We start from the raw sequence: 20,447 nt of genomic DNA, 5'->3' as shown, positions 1-20,447 counted from the left end.
TCTCTGCTCTGGGGAGACCAATGGTTGCATTTCTGCCACTTGTACAAAAACTCTGCCAGTGGAGCTTTCAAAGATAAAACCGAGGCCTTGATAAATGCCTGGATGGGACATTGTGCAGAATTCGGTGGCAGTAATCAGCCATTCTCCATCAGAATTCTAAAGGCTGGATTACCTGCCTCGCTGTTTCTCTCACCATAACTGTGTGGGGCTCAGTCCCACACTGGGCAGTGCTCTCCTGGTCTGTGGGGCTGGGTCCACACCAGAACACGAGGAGGACATTCAGCCCATGGAGCCTCCTCCACCATTCAATAAGATCCGCTCCATATCCGTGATACACTTTTCTAACAAAAATCTATTTTTCTGAGATAAAAACAAGAAATGCTGGAACCACTCAGCAGGTCTGGCAGCATCTGTGGAAAGAGAAGCAGAGTTAACGTTTTGAATACGTTTCGAAGAAGGGTCACTGACCCGAAGCGTTAACTCTGCTTCTCTTTCCACAGATGCTGCCAGACCTGCTGAGTGGTTCCAGCATTTCTTGTTTATATTTCAGATTTCCAGCATCCGCAGTATTTTGCTTCTATTTATCTGAGTCGTGAATACTCCAACTGACTCCCAGCCTCTCTATTTATTATTTAGAGATACAGCACTGAAACAGGCCCTTTAGCCCACCACGTCTATGCCAACCACCAACCACCCATTTATACTACATTAATCCCATATTCCTACCACATCCCCACCTTCCCCTACCTATACTAGGGACAATTTATAATGGCCAATTTACCTATCAATCTGCAAGTCTTTAGCTGTGGGAGGAAACCAGAGCATCTGGCGAAAACCCACACAGTCACAGGGAGAACTTACAAACTCCGCACAGGCAGTACCCAGAATTGAACCCGGGTCGTTGGAGCTGTGAGGCTGCGGTGCTAACCACTGCGCCACTGTGCTGCCACACTGTGCTCCTGAGGGAGAGAGTTCCAGATTTCCACCATCCTTTGTGTGAAGAATTGCTTCCTGATTTCACTCCTGGCTCTGATTTTAGATTATCTTCCCTTGTTCCTCATTCCCCATCAGAGGAAATTGTTCCCCAATGTCTGCTCAATCAAATACTATTTTCACTGTTTATACGGACAGGTGGTTGGTAAGCATGTGGCCTCCACTTTTCACCTCCCAATTGACTGCAATCATGTTTTGTTAATAATGTTGTCTTCGTCCCTCAGTGTTTCAGGGTCATATGACAGACAAATTACAGGTTTTCTCATAGGTTTAAAAAAGATAATCATTTTTAAACAAATCCCGAAATGGTTGCATCTTCACCCACACACACATCCAAACACACACAGATACAAGAATAGATAGCTAGACAGAAAAGGGCAGGATGCAAACAAAGTCTAAAGTGATATAAGAGTTTGTGGTTACAGAAAATTTGCATCTTCTCAGGAGAAAAGTCTTTTTAAAGATGCAGGCCTGGATCTTTGTAGCCTTGAATTTATGGAGGTGTTGTAGTGTTCTGGTGGTTACGACTCAGCACACAGCTGATGGTGTGAATTTGGTTACTTTCACAGGTAGAGAGTCTCAAGGTCAGTTTGTAATGTCTCTGCTGTTGTGGCTGTTTAAGTTTTTGTCCAGAAGGTTTCTTCTTGCTTAGCTGGATCTCTCTCACAACATCTGGCTGGAAACTAGCTTTCTGGGGTCTTGGCTTAAACACCGTCTCTCTCTCCAGTGAGGGATTCAGCGATGGTAATGCCTAGGTTGGGCCTAGGGCACTACCCTGAGGAACTCCTGCAGTGATGTCCTGGGACTGAGATGATTGACCTCCAACAACCACAACCATCTTTTTTTTTCATAATTCCTCCAATTCTTTGTTTATTTCATCACAGCTTCTTCCGAGCATGGCACTATAAACACTTCAATTAGATCATCCATCCACCTTCTAAAATCATGGGAAGAGAAGCTTAGTTCATGCATCACGTCCTTGTTATTTAACCATTCTAACCCTGGTAATATTCTCGTAAAATTGATTTGCACCTCCTGCATGCCCAATAAATCTTTCCAGAGGTGTGATGCCCAGAACTAAATGCAGCACTCCATGTGGGATATCACACAAACATAGAATCAAAAAATCATTACAGCACAGAAGGAGGCCATTCAACCCATCATGTCTGTACTGGCTCCCTGAAAGAGCAATCTATCTGGTGCCACTCTCCTGCTTTCACCCCACATTCTTCCTTTTCAGATAACAATCCAATTCCCTCTTGAATGCCTCGATTGAACCTTCCTCCACCCCAACCTAACCCCTCGCTGCGTGAAGAAGTTTTTTCTCATGTTGTCATTGCTCCTTTTTCCAATTATCTTAAATCTGTGCTCCCTTGTTCTCGCTTCTTCCACCAATGGGAACAGTTTTTCCTTATCTTCTCTGTCCAGACCCTTCATGATTTTGAAAACCTTTATCAAATCGCCTCTGAATCATATCTTCTCCAATGAAAACTGTCCCAACTTCTCTAACCTATCCACGTAACTGAAGTTCCTCATTCCCGGAACCTTTCTCATGAATCTTTTCTGTACTCTCTCTAATGCCCTCAGATCTTTCTTAAAGCGTGGCACTCAGAACTGGACACAGTACTCCAATTGAGGCTGAACCAACTTGTTTTTTACAAGTTGAACATAACTGTTTTTGGACTCTATGCCCCTATAAATGACGCCCAGGATACTGTATGCTCTATTAACTGTCCTGCCACCTTCAACGATTTATTTGCGTAAACACCTAGGTCCCTCTGCTCCTGCACCCCTTTAGAATTGTACCCTTTATTTTATATTATCATTCCACGTTCTTCCTACCAAAATGAATCACTTCACACTTCTCTGAATTAAATTTCATCTGTCAACTTGTTCGTCCATTCCACTAAGCTGTCTATGTATTTTTGATGTTCTGCACTATCCTCCACATAGTTCACAATGTTTCCGAATTTCATCTCATTCGCAAATTTTGAAATTGTGCCCTGTACACCAAAGTGTAGGTCATTAATGTATATCACAAACAGGGAGTGTCCTTACACCTTTGGGGACTTCACTACAAAGCTTCCTCCAGTCCAAAAAACATCCATTGTTAATCTGTTAATTGTATGCAGGCAAAGAGTGTTAATTGGGGTCTTAGTTGAGCACTTATAAGCAGACATGCAATGAGACTGGTGATGGGTTTGAGTGAGGAGATACATGTTTGTAATCCTTTTACTCTGCACAATTAATGTGAAACTGAGTAAATATAGGCTCCAGCATTATCCTTCCATAACAAGCTTTCTGGAGTTTAACACGGTAGCAGACGATGGTTGCCTAAAGCTGAAGGTTGGAATTTGGGAAATGTTTTTTGGATAGAAAACTAAAATCTCAAGGGATATTGTGGAAAATATGGCAAAGAGCAAGTACAAATTGTCTGGGTATGACTACACTCTGATGTTCTCTGAGTCTGAACCATATGACCAGTGGAAGAGTGAAGTGGATATGTGGACACGGGTTACATTTCTAACAATGAGGAAACAAGGTATGGCTTTGGTGTTGTCACTTCCTACCAAAAGTAAAATCAGAAGTAAAGTGTTTTGTGGACTGGATGGTCGTCAGTTGGTTACTGATGAAGGGTTGGATCTTCTGTTAGAATTTTTGGATGAAATTTACAAGAAAGATGACCTAATGAATGCGTATGCGGCATGGTCAGACTTTCATAGATTTCGGAAAACAGATGGTTATATCATGGCCTTTAACAGACTGTAAACACTATTGAAGAAATTCAATTTGGAGATCCCTGGTTCAGTGCTAGCTTTTAAATTGCTAGATTGTGCTCGGGTGTCAAATATGGACAGGCTCCTGGTTCTAACTGGGGTTTAGTTCTTGGACAGATACTCTCTGTTGGACCAAATGTCTGTGACCTTAAAAATATTCCTGGGGAAACAGTGATTTCCTACAGTCCTGGTAGAACAAGCAGGGAATTCTGCGGTGACACAAAGAATGGAGAACTCAATGTTTATTAGACTTAGAAATAATCCAGATACTGAAAGCAGGCCGAAGTATAATGGAAGAATTAAAGGCAGGAGGAATGAGGATGAAAGCACCTTTAGCAGGTCTGACTATTACGGTGGAAAACTGAATTGGAACACCAATCATAAGCTGTTGAATCCCAGGAATGCCTAAGGAATAGTTAATGGGTGCTTCAGATGTGACTCAAAGTATCATTATGCAATGAACTGCCCTAAGCGGAGGGGCAGAGTCCTCAAAATAACACATGACGCAGGGAATTCTGAGGCAGAAGAGGAAGATACTGATGGATCTGAATGAATTGTACTAGTCACAAGGAGTTTCCATCCTGTGATGAATGTGTTGGTTATGGATTTGTTCATAACGGTGCTGTATTGGAGATTGCTTGCACGTCGACTGTATGTGGAACTGATTGGTTGCAGTCTTATCTGGATTCACTCAGTAGTGAGGATCGATGCAAGGTTAAGGAGTATAAAAGTACTACTAGCTTTAGGCTTGGTGATGACGACACGTTGAAGTCATTGATGAGAGTAATAATCCCATGTAAAATAGCTGGGGTAAGCCACTTTATTAGTGCTGATGTATTCTCCAGTGAGATACCTTTACTGTTGAGTAAGCCTTCAATGAAAAAGGCATCAATGAAACTTGATATGCTGCATGATAAGGCAATTATGCTTGGGAAGCCAATGAATTTGCAGTTTACCCAGTCAGGGAATTATTGTATCCCCTTAACAAAAGCTTATATTTATAATCAGAGTGTCAGAGAAGTATTGATGGTGTTATGAATCAGAGAGACAAAAGGCAAATTGTCTTAAAGTCACACAGAAAATTTTCTCACCCTTCTTGTCAGAGATTTAGAACCCTATTAAAAGATGCAGGTGTGATTGATGAAGAATATACGAGGATAATAGAAGAGATTAGTGAAAAGTGTAAAATCTGTAAAAAGTATCGGAGGACACCATCATGTCCTATTGTTAGCCTTCCATTAGCTTGTGACTTTAAAGAGGTAGTTGCCATGGATTTAAAGGTATGGGTCAGAGACAAGAATATTTTTATTCTGTGTTTTATAGACCTATCAACTAGATTTAGTCTTTCTACAATAATAAATAGCAAAGACAAAAGGCTGATTATAGACTTAATTATGGAGAAATGGGTAGGGAGTGGTCTTGGGGCACCAGCTAAGTTTCTGACTGATAATGGAGGGGAATTTGCCAATGACGGGTTCAGAGACATGTGTGACAAAATGAACATTACGGTTATGAATACTGCAGCTGAAAGCCCTTTCAGCAATGGGCTCTGAAAGGAATCACACAGTGGTTGATGAAATGTTATATAAAATCTTAGCTGACCAGCCAAACGGCAAGTTGACAACTGCCCTGACATGGGTGGTTCTTACAAAGAATTTGCTTCAGATGGTTGGAGGATAGATTCCCTATCAATTGGTCTATGGGCAGAATCTCAAATGGTCTGCTGTACTGTGCAAGAGTCCTCCTGCTCTAGAACGTACTACAATTAGTTCCATTTTTTTCTGCAATTTGAATGCTTTACATGCAGGACACGGGCTTTTATCAAGGCTGAGGTCACTGAGAAAATGCAGAGAGCTCTGAGGCATCGTATAAGGCCATCTGAGGTGGTATTTAGTTCAGGAGATTTGGTGTATTATAAAAGAGATGGTCATAGGGAATGCAAGGGCCCTGGTAAGGTAATCGTTTGCAATGGTAAGACTGTAGTTACAAAGCATAGAAATAAAACTGTTAAGATTCATTCCTCACGATTAATCAAGGTTGATTACAAAATCTCAGAATCTGAGCAGCTGATATAGGGAAATGAAAGATCTTGTATCTCAAATACTCGTGTTTTTGTGATGAAAGTCCTGAGGCACAGGTAGATCAAGAGTTGGATAGTCATTTTTTTATTATTCATTCATGGGATGTGGGCGTCGCTGGCCAGGCCAGAATTTATTGCCCATCCCTAATTGCCCTTACGAAGGTGGTTGTGAGCTGCCTTCTTGAACCGCTGCAGTCCATTTGGGGTAGGTAGACCCACAGTGCTGTTAGGAAGGGAGTTCCAGGATTTTGACCCAGCGACAGTGAAGGAACGGCAATATAGTTCCAAGTCAGGATGGTGTGTGACTTGGAGGGGAACTTGCAGGTGGTGGTGTTCCCATGTATTTGCTGCCCTTGTCCTTCTAGTTGGTAGAGGTCGCGTGTTTGGAAGGTGCTGTCGAATGAGCCTTGGTGCGTTGCTGCAGTGCAATTTGTAGATGGTCGGTGGTGGAGGTTGTGAATGTTTGTAGATGGGGTGCCAATCAAGCGGGCTGCTTTGTCCTGGATGGTGTTGAGCTTCTTGAGTGTTGTTGGAGCTGCATCCATCCAGGCAAGTGGAGAGTATTCCATCACACTCCTGACTTGTGCCTTGTGGATGGTGGACAGGCTTTGGGGAGTCAGGAGGTGAGATACTCGCCGCAGGATTCCTAGCCTCTGACCTGCATTTGTAGCTACAGTATTTATATTTCAGTTTCTGGTCAATGGTAACCCCAGGATGTTGACAGTGGGGGATTCAGCTTTTGTAATCTATGCCTTGATTGATAAAGGCAAGTGTCCCATATGCTTTTTTCACCACCCTATTAACCTGCCCTTCTGCCTTCAGAGATCTATGGAGAAACACGCCAAAGTCCCTTTGTTCCTCGGAACTTCCCAGTGTCATGCCATTCAATGAATACTTCCGTGTCACATTACTACTTCCAAAGTCCATCACCTCACACTTTTCAGCGTTAAATTCCATCTGCCACTTTTCTGCCCAATTGACCATCTCGTCTATATCTTCCTGTAACCTGAGACAATTTAGTGGGTGATTATTGAGGAAATAAAAGGTCATAATAAATGAAGAACAAATAAAAGTGTTAATAACTGGGACCACTTGGGAATGCAGGATGTCTGTTCCAAAATTATTCTGAGAATATTGTATTAGACAGTAAAGCTCCTCCAGGTCTCATGAATTACATAGAATCTAATTAATGGGATGTCCCACTTAGGAAAGAAGATGAAGACAGGAAAATCACACCACCAATAGGAATTGGAATAACTCACCTTGTGTGTGTTCAATGGAATATATCAATCTGGTCTCCATGTACATTCCAGTGGAAGTCAGGAAAGTGGAGATGAGACTTGTGAATTGATAACTTTCTCTTGAGATGTCTGTACCCTTGCTTATGAACTTTTCAAGAAAACTGAATGTAATAGTCTGGCCACTATCCAAGGCATCAGGATAAGATCAGCTGAAAGTCCAAAAATGGCTTGTATCGGATGGCACGTGATAGCAGGATACCGTTATTAGTGAGCAAAGTTGTTGTGTGTGAAGCAACTAATATGCGGAAATGCATGGTAATCTTACACTGAAGAACGGGTCTGAGACATGCTCGGTTACTTGATAAGGAGCACGACATATAAAATGGTTAATGTGGCTGGTAGAGTGAGAAAATATTTTAAATCATCAAGACATTGACACATACTCCATCGAGAAACTTACTTTAATCTCATCAGGATAGAATTAAACATACTGGTACAGAGGGGTTAAAATTAATGTAAAGAGGGATATGGAATCTGGATTAGGAAAATTGAGGGCTAGGTCTAATCCTGAGCAAGAAATATCCACAAGATGGTTGCAGGTGAACAGGGAGCTGGAGAATCTTTTTAAGTCCATGCATGATCTTTTGTTTGAAGCATTTATGACATGCCAATAATTTAGAATTGAATGAGATGATCTACAGGTGGGGAGTGTCAATCTAACTCGATAGTGATCACATTTTACTGAAAAAGTTCTTGGTGGTAGCTGAAGGGTTTTGTGTTGATGATTCTGATAATTTTTCTACCCACAGTGTCTGATACAGAAGGTAGAGAAACAAGCTTATAATTTAGAAATAGCTAGGTTAGTCAGGGGCTAATTGAGAGAAGTCGGTAAGGATATTTCCTTCTCAAGGTGGGAAGATCTGTATGAAATGGCTGTCTAACAACCTTATAAAATCTTCAGAAAATTAATTGAATATTATAGAAAAAGCTCTCTCTCTTGTTAAGAAAGATTCCAGCGCAGTCAGCCAAGTTGACAGATACAGGACAACGTTGGCCTGTTATTTCTGCCAAGGATATGACTAGCACAGGCTCTAAAACAAGGCATTCCTAAATCTGATTAGATGGAGCCCCATCTCCTCTCTAGACAGTGACTGGCAGAAGGTTACAAATGGTACCAAGCACGAGATAAGGTGGAAGCTGGCTTAGTGGGCATAGTGATGGGCAGAGGAGGGGTTTACTTTGGATACCTCTCCCTTGGTGATTGAGATGGGACACCCACCAGCCCCTAGAAATCAAGTTTATAATCAGGTGTTCGGGAGGGAAACTTTCAGTCTTCTTCAGAAAGAAGACTGGAAGAGAGCTGCATAACTGAGCAGAAGGGACTGCTGCCACCATCTACGGAGACCAGCATTCACTCTGCGTCATCCATCCGTTCGTCCTGAAAGACCGGTAAACTATTCCCACCTGTCATGGTCATATACCTTTTCTGTCTATTTAGCTTATACATATCATATTTTGCTGCTTCTTAATAAACCACTTCAAAACCACCCAAGACTTCGACCACGTTTTTGGGTAATCTGTGTCTCCCTAACCAAATCTTACAATTGTAAAATGGTTACAGCAGATCATTAACAATATTTCCTGGGTGGTGACTTCCCAGTTCTTGTCAGATTTTTTTTTTTGCTGGACATTTTCATCTTAACCAGCTGTCATCCTCACAAGAGCTACTAAGAATGACTCCATGATACGATGCATTTTTGGTATTTTTTCACAGCCTGAAACTCAAGTGCTGTAATCCCTCACTTCAGTATTAATTTACTCAAATACAGCACTATCCTGCTCTTTACTCTAAGTTCTAGCTGCTACTCAAGAGTCTGAAGAAACATCTAAACTGGTTAAACAAGATCATTCACACAGTCTGAAATCAAATCGCTCCACAGATGTATCTTTACTCTCGGACTTCTTATTCACCAATGAGAGATACCAGTTATTTATTGAAAGCAGGCTTTCAAAATATCTGTGCCAGAATGTGTGGAAATGGGACTATAGGACAGACACTGCTCGTAAAATGCCTCAAACCGCTGATGTTTACATGACTCAAAATCAAATTTAAATACTTTAGATATAAAACATTTATTCCCAGGTGACTTTCACAGGTTGGAATGCAAAAACATCATTTTTACGCTCTGGCAAGCTAGGAGACAATAAGCGAAAATAATATAGAACAGCTACCATTTATAGGTGACTGGGAAAGGATTGTTTTATACCTCTTGAGCAACATAATTGTGATTTAGATCCACACACTAAAGTCTAAACAAATGATTTCCCACTAAACAAGTAATGATTCCCACTTTTATTCATGCACTGACCAAGTTCATGTAACTCTCACCACCTGTATCCCACTACGCCTTTTCAATCCTATCTCCGTCTGCGATAGCCCCAGGGCAAAAGCTTTCCCTTCTCACTGAGAACGCAAATTCCAGACTGCCTAACCTCTGGCCCTCCATTTGCGATGATACTTTGGCAGCTGTCAAATTACCTCAACCACACTCTCTCCTCCATCTTTGATGCCCTTGTGCCCAGTGAAACACTTACTGGTTCTTACCTTAGTTGCTCCCCCAGTATGGCCCCTGTCTTCACTCCCTCGAGCACAAGGGACACAAACGGTTCAGCCATCCATCTTCAGACCTGGCTGGAATAGAGAAAATATTATTGGGCCTTGCTCATCTTTGCCAAACCACCCATTAGAGAGCAAAAATATCCTCCCGGCTTCTTTTCTCCATTACCACTTGCTCCAGTTACCTTTCCCTTTGATATCATTCTCAAAGGCAATTAGGGATGGACCATAAATGCTGGTCCTGCTAGCAACACTCACATCCCATGAATAAATAAAAATAACCCAGTTACCTTTCGTCCTATGTTAGTATGTTCATTTTTTAAAAATGAGATATATTTCAAACAGACCGAGCAACTCAAAAGTGGGCATCCATGAGGCGCTATGAGCCATTAGCAGCAGCAAAACTGTATTCAACCACAATCTGTAACGTCATGGCCTGGTATATCCCCCTCTCTACCATTACAATAAAGCTGGGAGACCAAGCCTGGTTCAATGAAGAGTGAAGGTGGGCATGCCAGGAGCAGCACCAGGCAGACCTTTAAAATAAGGTGTCATCCTGGTGAAGCTACAGCACAGGACTACTTGCATGCCAAACAGCGGAAGCAGCATGCAATAGACAGGGCTAAGCAATCCCACAACCAACGGAGCAGATTTAAACTCTGCAGTCCTACCACATGCAGTCGTGAATGGTGGTGGGCAATTAAACAACTAATTGGAGGAGGCTCCAAAAATATCCCATCCTCAACAATGGGGGAGCCCAACATAAAAGGCAAGCGTAAAGCATTTGCATCCATCTTCAGCCAGAAGTGCCGAGTGGATGAACCATCTCGGCCTCCTCCTGTAGTCCCCAGCATCACAGATGCCAGTTTTCAGCCAATCCAATTCACTCCGCGTGATATCAAGAAACGGCTGATATCACTGGATACTGCAAAGTCTATGGGCCCTGACAACATTCCAACAATAGTACTGAAGACCTGTGCTCCAGAACTTGCCCTGCCCCTAGCCAAGCTGTTCCAGTACAGCTACAACACTGGCTTCTACCCGGCAATGTGGAAAATTGCCCAGGTATGTCCTGTGCACAAAAAGCAGGACAAAACCACCCAGCCAATTACTGCCATGTCAGACTACTCCTGATCATCAGTAAAGTGAGGGAAGGGGTTGTCGACAGAGCTATCAAGCGGCACTTGCTTATCAATAACCTGCTCAGTGATGCTCAGTTTGCATTCCGCCAGGGCCACTCAGCTCCTCAACCTCATTACAGCTTTGGTTCAAACATGGAGTAGCTACATAAATACCGTGACTACAAGAGCAGCTCAGAGGCTGGGAATGCTGCGGCGAGTAACTCACCTCCTGACCCCCCAAAGCCTGTCCACCATCTACAAGGCACAAGTCAGGAGTGTGATGGAATACTCTCCACTTGCCTGGATGGATGCAGCTCCAACAACACTCAAGAAGCTCGACACCATCCAGGACAAAGCAGCCCGCTTGTTTGGCACACCATCTACAAACATTCAGTTCCTCCACCACTGACGCACAGTGGCAGCAGTGTGTACCATCTACAAGATGCACTGCAGCAACACACCAAGGCTCTTCAGACAGCACCTTCCAAACCCGCGACCTCTACCAACGAGAAGGACAAGGGCAGCAGATGCATGGGAACACCACCATCTGCAAGTTCCCCTCCAAGTCACACACCATCCTGACTTGGAACTATATCGCCGTTCCTTCACTGTCGCTGGGTCAAAATCCTGGAACTCCCTTCCTAACAGCACTGTGGGTGTACCTACCCCACACGGACTGCAGTGGTTCATGAAGGCAGCTCACCACCACCTTCTCAAGGGCAATGAGGGATGGGCGATAAATGCTGGCCTGGCCAGTGACGTCCACATCCCATGAAGGAATAAAAATTTGTGTGATATCAGCAGATTCATTAAAACCAGTGGAGGTTGTAATTTCAGGGCAGCCTGTGGTTCTCTTTGGGATTGTGTGATCCCAGGAAATCAGGCTGTTTGCTGGCTGTTGCAGGAATTAACAATCTGTGGCTCAGTGATGAGGGAGACTGTGTGTTACACTCTCAGTTAAAAAGCCTCAACCTTTTTTTCTCCTCCAGGAATGGCTGCACGGCTGAATTAAACCTGCATCCACTTGAACAAATCTGTTTCTCTCTCTCTGCGATGTGATGGTAATGGGCCCACATTGACCCCCTCATTCCCCGGTCCTGCTCTCCGTGTCTCCTGCTGCTGCCTCACCTCGATCACTAACTCCTTTCAGGGAGACCGCCCGTCCCTTCCCCGAGCCAGAGAAACCCAATCCGCCGCTTCCCGCCAAAATACCCGCCTCCCATTGGCTGCAAGGCATCCGGCCCGCCCTCCAGATGACGTTTAGCCGAGAGGCCGATTCCCATTGGTGCTTGGAACTGTCACTCATCACATCTCCGGTCCTCGCTGGTTGTCAGGTGCGCCAGATAACCGTTATGCTAATGAGCTGACCGTTATGTTAATGAGGTGGCCTTTATGCTAATGAAGCTCTCCGGCGCGGCAGAAAGTGCTGGAAATACTCAGCAGGTTTGGCAGCATCCGCGGAGAGAGAAACAGAGTTAATGTTTCAGGTCAGTGACCCTTCAGAACTGGCAAAGGTCAGAAAATAATTCGGTTTTAAACAAATGAAGGGGAGTGTGTTTAATAGGACAGGAGGCGATTAAATAACAAAGCTGTCCCGGGACAAAGGCAAAGAGAGTGTTAATGGCAAAGAAATGGGCAGCTCCGTAGACATGCAAAATAGGCACATGGTTAAAACATAAAATTAAATATTTAAAATTATAGAAAAATATTGAAAATAAAATTTAATTTACAAAAAGGGTCAGTCACGCTCTGAAGTTATTGAACTCAATGTTCAGTCCGCAAGGCTGTAGAGTGCCTTATCAGAGGGTCAGGTGCTGTTCCTCGAGCTTGCGTTGATGTTCGCTGGAACACTTCAGCAATCCCAGGAAAGAGATGTGGGCATGAGAGCAGAGGGAGGGTGTTGAAATGGCCAGCAACCGGAAGCTCGGGGTCATGCATATGGACTGAGTGGAGGTGTTCCACAAAGCTGTCACCCAGTCTGCGTTTGGTTGCTCCAATATAGAGAAGACCGCATCGTGAGCAGCGAATACAGTATATTAAATTGAAAGAGGTGCAAGTAAATCACTGAGTGTTTGGGGCCTCGGTTAGTGAGGAGAGAGGAGATAAAAGGGCGGGTCTCACACCTCCTGCGACTGCATGGGAAGCTGCCGTGGGAAGAGGACGAGGAGTTATGGAGGGGTGGACCAGGGTGTTGCGGAGGGAACGATCTCTTTGGAACGCTGACAGAGGAGGGAAGGGGAGGATGTGTTTGGTGGTGGCATCACGATGGAGGTTGGGGAAATGGTGAAGGATGTGGAGGCGAGTGGGGTGCAAAGTGAGGAGAAGGGGAACCCTGTCACGGTTCTGGGAGGGAGGGGAAGGGGTGAGGGTAGAGGTGCGGGAAATGGGCCGGACACGGTTGAGGGTCCTTTCAACCACAGTGGGAGAGAATCGTGCGTTGAGGAAAAAGGAAGACATGTCAGAAGCGCTGTTATGGAAGGTAGCATCATCAGAGACAGAGAAACTGGGAGAATGGGATGCAGTCCTTCCAAGAAACTGGCTGTGAGGAAGTGTAGTTGAGGTAGCTGTGGGAGTCATTGTGCTTCTAATAAATATTAGTGGACAGTCTATCCCCAGAGATGGAGACAGAGGAGTCAAGGAAGGGAAGTGTCAGAGATAGACCATGCAAAGGTAAATATTATTAATCATTTATTTATTTTAATTATTATTTTAACACCTCTGTTTAAATCTTCCCCCTAAACTTCTCTGCTCTGGGGAGACCAATGGTTGCATTTCTGCCACTTGTACCAAAACTCTGCCAGTGGAGCTTTCAAAGATAAAACCGAGGCCTTGATAAATGCCTGGATGGGACAATTGTGCAGAATTCGGTGGCAGTAATCAGCCATTCTCCATCAGAATTCTAAAGGCTGGATTCCCTGCCTCACGGTTTCTCTCACCATAACCATGTTTTCCTCGGTGGGGCTCAGTCCCGCACTGGGCAGTGCTCTCCTGGTCTGTGAGGCTGGATCCACACCAGAACATGAGGACATTCAGCCCATCGAGCCTCCTCCACCATTCAATACGATCCTCTCCATGTCAATGATACACTTTCCTAACAGAAATCTATTGATCTGAGTCTTGAATACTCCAACTGACTCCCAGCCAGACTCTTGAGGGAGAGAGTTCCAGATTTCCACTACCCTTTGTGTGAAGAATTGCTTCCTGATTTCACTCCTGGCTCTGATTTTAGATTATCTCCCCTTGTTCCTCATTCCCCATCTGAGGAAATTGTTTCTCAACGTCTGCTCAAATTCTTTTATCACTATAAACACTTGGATTAAATCATCCCTCAACCTTCTAAACTCATGAGAAGAGGCTTAGTCTATACATCGCATCCTCATAATTTAACCCTTCTAACCCTGGTGAATCTGTGTTGCACCCGCTACATGCCCAATATAGCCTCCCCGAGGTGTGATGCCGAGAACTGAATGCAGCACGCCATGTGCGACATGGCCAGAACTATGTGCAACTGAACCATCGTACAGTTGTGTCTCAGTGGATAACACTCTTACCTCTGAGTCGTAAGGTTGTGGGTTCAAACCCCACTCCAGAAACGTGAGCTCACAATCCAGGATGAGATTCCCAGTGACAGTAGTGAGGAAGGGCTGCACTGTCATTTGGATGAGATGTTCAAACGAGGCCCTGCTTCCTGCTGAGGTGGATACAGAGGATCCCACAGCACTATTTTGAAAAAGAGCCAGAACACATTTTTCCTTCAACCAACGTCAACACTGCTTGGTATTTGTGGGAGCTTGCTGTGCACAAATTGGCTGCTGCATTTCCTGCATTACAACAGTGACTACATGAAGAATTTGACAGACGCTATACAAATGCAAGCCTATCTTTTCTTTCTGCATCTCTCAGATATAATTGCAAAAATGAAAACACAAGAAATCATGTTCAGTGGTATCCGAATTTTATTCACGAACCTTTCGGCAGAATCCATACTTTGTGATTTTTTCTGGCTATGCTGATATCGCTTTGCAGTTGGCCCACTACGAAAGAATTGCCAAGTTTGATAAAGCAATGTCACAAATGCTTTCTATTAGTATATTCTAGGGATGTGGGTGATGCTGGCAAGACCAGCGTTCATTTCCCTGCCTCCAGATGCCCCAAGGTGGTAGTGGCAGGTAGTCTTCTTTGCAGAGGTTTGATACAACTGAGTTGTCAGGCCACTATAGAGGGCAATTATGGGTCAACTACATTATTCTGAGACTGGAGTCACATACACAAAAAGGACTCATAACATTGCACTAGTTCTATAATATCAAACCTGCATGTTCGCATTGAATGGTCATTAGTTACTCTGTGATTGATATCATCCATTAAAGATAAATTGTTGGTTGCATTCCAATATATTAAAACAAAATGAATGGACAAAACTAACATATTAACATATTAAATTTATATAGTGACTCTAACGTAGCAAAATGTCCGATGAAGCTACACAGGAGCGAAGATTAGATCTTAGGACCCAGACAGCTTGAGGCACGGCCACCAATAGAGGGAGGAAGGAAGTGGGGGATGTGCAAGAGGCTAGAATTAGAGGAATGCAGAAGTCTCAGGGAGCTATGGGAAGTTACAAAGATAGCGTGGAATGAAGGAGTGGTGGATGTGTAAAAGGCCCAGAGTAACAAGAATGTATAGAGCTCAGGTGGTTTTCATACTGCAAAAGATTACAGAGATAAGAAGAATGAATAATCCTGGAAAGCAATGGATTGAAGTCGTAAGGAGCGCTCCAGCTCGAACGCTGGCTCAGAGATGGCAGTGAAAGCCTCCAGCCACCACAATTGTCTCCCCGGTGATGTAGGCCGCATCCTGCGAGCAGAGGAAGGAGACAGTGCCAGCGCACTCCTCCGGCTCGCCAATTTGGCGCATAGCGATTTTCTCCTCAAATCGCTGGTGCAAGCTATCGTCCGACCACAGGGCTGAGCTGAACTTAGTCCTAATAACGCCCGGAGCCAGGCAATTGACGCGGATGTTGACCGGGGCCAGCTCGTCCGCCAGCACCTTGGTCAGTCCCAACAACGCTGTCTTGCTGACGCTGTAGGGCCCGATGGCAGGGAAAGGCTGGTAGGCAGCGGCGGAGCTCACCAGCATGATGGAGCGACCACCTCGTCTCTCCATGTGCGGCACCACTAGCTTGGCCAGAAGGAGAGCCGTCTTGACGTTGACCTCGAAGATTTTGTCCCAGGCCTCCTCTGAGCAGTCCAGGACTCTCCCCGCGAAGGGATTGACAGCAGCGTTGGAAACCAGGATGTCAATGACTCCATGGCGCTTCAGCGTCTCGCCAACCAACACCTCCCGGTCCTCCCTCTTGCCCACGTGGCAGACGGTGCCCGAGACACCCAGGCCCTCAGCCTGTAGCTGCCCCAGGGCCCTGTCCACGCTGGCCTGCTTGCGGCTGCTGATCACCACCTGTGCCCCATCCCGGGCCAGGCGCCGGGCAATGGGCAGTCCGATACCCTGGGTGGAAGCTGTGACCAAGGCCACTTTGCCACTCAACAGTGCCTGTTGCATGGTGCCAGGAAATTGGACTCTGACCCTCCTTCCGGTCATATGCGCCGGATGGGCGGAGTCAGCGCCGCGCGACGTGCACTCCCCACGTGACCCGCCCACCAATCACGGGGCAGCAACGGAACGCCTCGCCCCTTTGGCAGGGCGCGGCTCCGGACAGTCCACACGGCACGTGAGCCACAGCGGCGGGGCCCAGCCGGCGCGGCGGCCAATGAGCGCCCAGCGAGGGCGGGAGGTCGGTCCACGGGCTGGACCGGGCGGGCCGCCGGATGGAGGTGGAGCGAGGCGCCGGGAGAAACCGTCCGGGAAGCTGACCTTGAGTAAGCGGCGCTGCTTTGTCACTCTCATCACGGTCCCGCCCAGCCTCAGCGCCGCCGCTCCCCGTTGGCTGAAACAAGTTCTCACCCTGTCCCTGACGCCATTTCCAGCATTGTGTTGCTATTGGCCGAGCGCCATGTCAATCAGGGCATTGTCGCTGGACGCCCCGCCCAATCTAACGGCTCAGGGCGCGAGATGCTCATTAGCATAACGGGAAACTCATTAGCATAACAGTCTCCTCATTAGCATAATAACACCCTCATTAGCATGAGGGTCACCACGAATAAAAATTGAGCTAAAACAAGACAGCAGTAAAATACTGAAATTAAATAAAAATGAGAAATACTCTTGCAGTTCTGATAAAAACCTCATTGTCTGGAATGTAGGATAGAGTTTATAATTCCAGTCAGTTTGCTTTGTTTCTGTCCAGCTGCCGCCAGCTAGTTTTTCTAAACTATATTAAATTTTAGATTCCGGTGAGAGGATCATATAGAATTGCAGAGAGCAGAAGCAGTCCAAAATATTAATTCTATAAGATAGGGTCCTGATATTGTGCAGACGGTGTTCCCTCCAGCTCAGGCACCTCGCAAGGTTCCCCTCCAAGTCAGTCACCATCTTGATTTGGAAATATCTGGTCACCATTGACCAGAAACTGACCTGGACCAGCCATATAAATACCATGGCTACAAGAGCTAGGAATCCTGCAGGGAGTAACTCACCTCCTGACTCCCCAAAGCCTGTCCACCATCGACAAGGCACAAGTCAGGAGTGTGATGGAATATTCTCCACTTGCCTGGATGGGTGCAGCTCCAACAACACTCAAGAAGCTCGACACCATCCAGGACAAAGCAGCCCGCTTGATCAGCACCCCATCCACAAACATTCACTCCCTCCACCACCGACTCAGGAATGAGACCTTACACTGTTTAACTCCAATGGGAGCTGAAATTACAGTTCCTACGGGCGATCTTTAAGGGAGAAGGTGTTTCAGGTACAGACGAGGGACATTTAAACAAGGGTGAAAGGCAAGAGAACCAAAGCCAGGCTCATTGGATGACGAGGGAGATAATAATATTGTCATGAAAACCATACATGTAAAATGGGAAGTATTCAGTTCATCGGTTGGAACCTTGCCTGAGATTTTTAGTGGCAATTCATGCAGATAACTTTTTTTTAAAGTACACTGGCAGCCAAGATGGCCACTGCAATTTACATTTGAAACACCAAAGACCAGACTGGAGACAATATCACTGACTCAACCTGGCCAGAACAATGGGTGCTCTTGGAGTAAATTACCTCAAACCGCCTTGTCAGAGTGGTCGTCAAGGGCCATCGACACCCATTGGCTTTGAAAGAGCCAAGCCAAGCTATCAAGGAGGCAGCTCTCTCTCTGTCTCTCAGTCAGACTGCCACAGCCGAAAACCAGGGGACAAGGATCGAACCCCCTCTTCTGCCTTCAGGAACCTTGAAAAGCAATTTCACAATTGTGTACGTCGCCCAGCGAAGACTTCAGGACTACAATTTCAACTGAGAACTCTTGGACTGATATACCATATTTAAATTCCATTTTTTCCAGACTCTGCTCCAACCACCAAAGCTGTTTTCCCTTGTTAATCTATTTGTGTGCATGTGACTCTCGTGTGAATGTGCGCATGAATGCGTAGCGTATTTTTAGTAATTTTAACCGGTTTAGAGTGTTAAGAATAATAAACTTACATCTTTCTATTAAAGGAACAGGAGCAAGCGCTCACTGGGGTGGTTACGTTCAATCACAGTGTAAAAAGAATAAACCCTCTTGCGGTCAAATCAGAGAAGGGGTGAAAGTGGAGCCTGAGACCCCTTCCTCACCTGGCTGTAACAATATGATGAAACAATAAAGAGGGTTGTATGATGCATCTCAGGTGAATTCTTCAAGCGTGAACCAGGCCAAATACAATAAGTTCAGAGGGAAAGTGAAGAGGAAAAAGGACAGGCAAAGAGAGAATATGAGAATACAATGGTAGTCAACATAAAAGGGAACATAAAAGTCTTCTACCAGCATGTAAATAGTAAGCTTGGGTGGGTCCTATCAGTAGAAGTGGAGATAGTAGAGGTAATGCATGGGGTGAAAAGGTAGGGTGTACTGGAAATGCTTAGAATGGATAAATTGCCTGGTCCGGATGACTTGCATCCCTGGTTGCAAAAAGAAATGGGGGTGGAGATAGCGGGAGGGTTTGCCGCAATTTTCCAATCTTCCCTAGATACAGGGAATGTGCCAGACGATTGGAGAGTGGCAAATGTGACACCCTTATTCAAGAAAGTGTGTGAAGACATTCCTAGCAACTACAGTTTAACATCAATATGGTTGGAAGAACATGGAGAGACAATACAATATAAAGGGTACAACTCTAAAGGGGTTGCAGGAGGAGAGGGACCGAAGGGTGTATGTGCATAAGTCACTGAAGGTGGCAGGACAGGTTGAGAGAGTGTTTAATAAAGCATACAGTATCCTGGGCTTGATTAATAGAGGCATAGGGTATTTGAACAAGGAGGTTATGTTAAACTTGTATAAGATACTAGTTCGGCCTCAGCTGGAGTATTGCGTGCAGTTCTGGGCGCCGCACTTTAGGACAGATGCGAAGGCATTGGAGAGAGTGCAGAAAAGATTCACGAGAATGGTTCCAGGGGTGAGGAAATTTAGTTATGAAAACAGATTGGAAAAGTTGGGACTGTTTTCCTTGAAGAAGAGAAGGCAGAGAGGAGATTTGATAGAGGTATTCAAAATCATGAGTGTTCTGGTCAGAGTACACAGAGAGAAACTATTCCCACTAGTGAAAGGATCAAGAATGAGAGGCACAGATTTAAAGTGATTGACAAAAGAAGCAAAAGTGACATGAGGAAAAACTTCATGCAGCGAGTGGTTAAGGTCTGGAAAGCACTGCCTGAAAGTGTGATGGAGGCAGGTTCAATCGAGGCATTCAAAGGGGAATTAGACTTATCTGAGAAGGAAGAATGTGCAGGGTTACGGGGACAAAGCGGGGGAATTACATTAGGTGAATTGCTCATTCGGAGATCCGGTGCAGAATCAATGGGCCGAATGGCCTCCTTCTGCGTTGCAACAATTCTGTGATTCAGTGATGAAGCAATAAATAGGGGAAAGGATAGGTTTGAGTTAATTATGGAGGGCCAGTACAGATTTGCAAAAGGCAGATCCTACTTGACTAATCTAATTGAATTTCTTGATGAAGTAACAGAGAAGGTTAATGAAGGGAATCAATGGATGTTGTGTATATCAATTTTCAGAAAGTTCTGGACAAAGTACCACCTAAAACCTGAGGCTCATGGAATTGGAGGGTCAGTGTCAGTTTGGATAACATATTGGTTTACGGACAGAAAACAGTAAATGGGTCCCCAGACTCCCCAACCAGGCGAAACATCTTACCTGCATCTACCCTGTCTATCCCTTTTCATACCTATTGATTGCATCCGGACATGAAGAGGCTCGCAGAATGGGCAGACAAGTAGCAGATGGAATGTAATACAGAGAAGTGTGAGGTGATGCATTTTGGAAGAAGGGATATGGAGAGACAATGCATTCTAAATGGCACAGTGCTAAACAGTGTACAGGGATAGAGGGACCTGTGGCTTCATATGCATAGACCATTGAAGGTGCAAGGACATGTTGAGAGAATAACTAACAAAGTATACGGGACCATGAGCTTCATTAATAGAGGAATTTAGAACAAATGCAGGGAGGATATGTTG

General features: G+C 45.0%; 1 pseudogene; it reads right to left on the bottom strand.

Moving 5' to 3' along the window:
* Positions 1-15,571: 15,571 nt before the first annotated feature.
* LOC137352936 (dehydrogenase/reductase SDR family member 4 pseudogene) lies at positions 15,572-16,565 on the bottom strand (annotated as a pseudogene).
* Between the last annotated feature and the right edge of the window lie 3,882 nt (positions 16,566-20,447).

This window comes from Heterodontus francisci, chromosome 39 (assembly GCF_036365525.1).
Source record: "Heterodontus francisci isolate sHetFra1 chromosome 39, sHetFra1.hap1, whole genome shotgun sequence".
Lineage (NCBI taxonomy): Eukaryota > Metazoa > Chordata > Chondrichthyes > Heterodontiformes > Heterodontidae > Heterodontus > Heterodontus francisci.
This window is presented reverse-complemented; position numbering and strand designations above follow the sequence as displayed.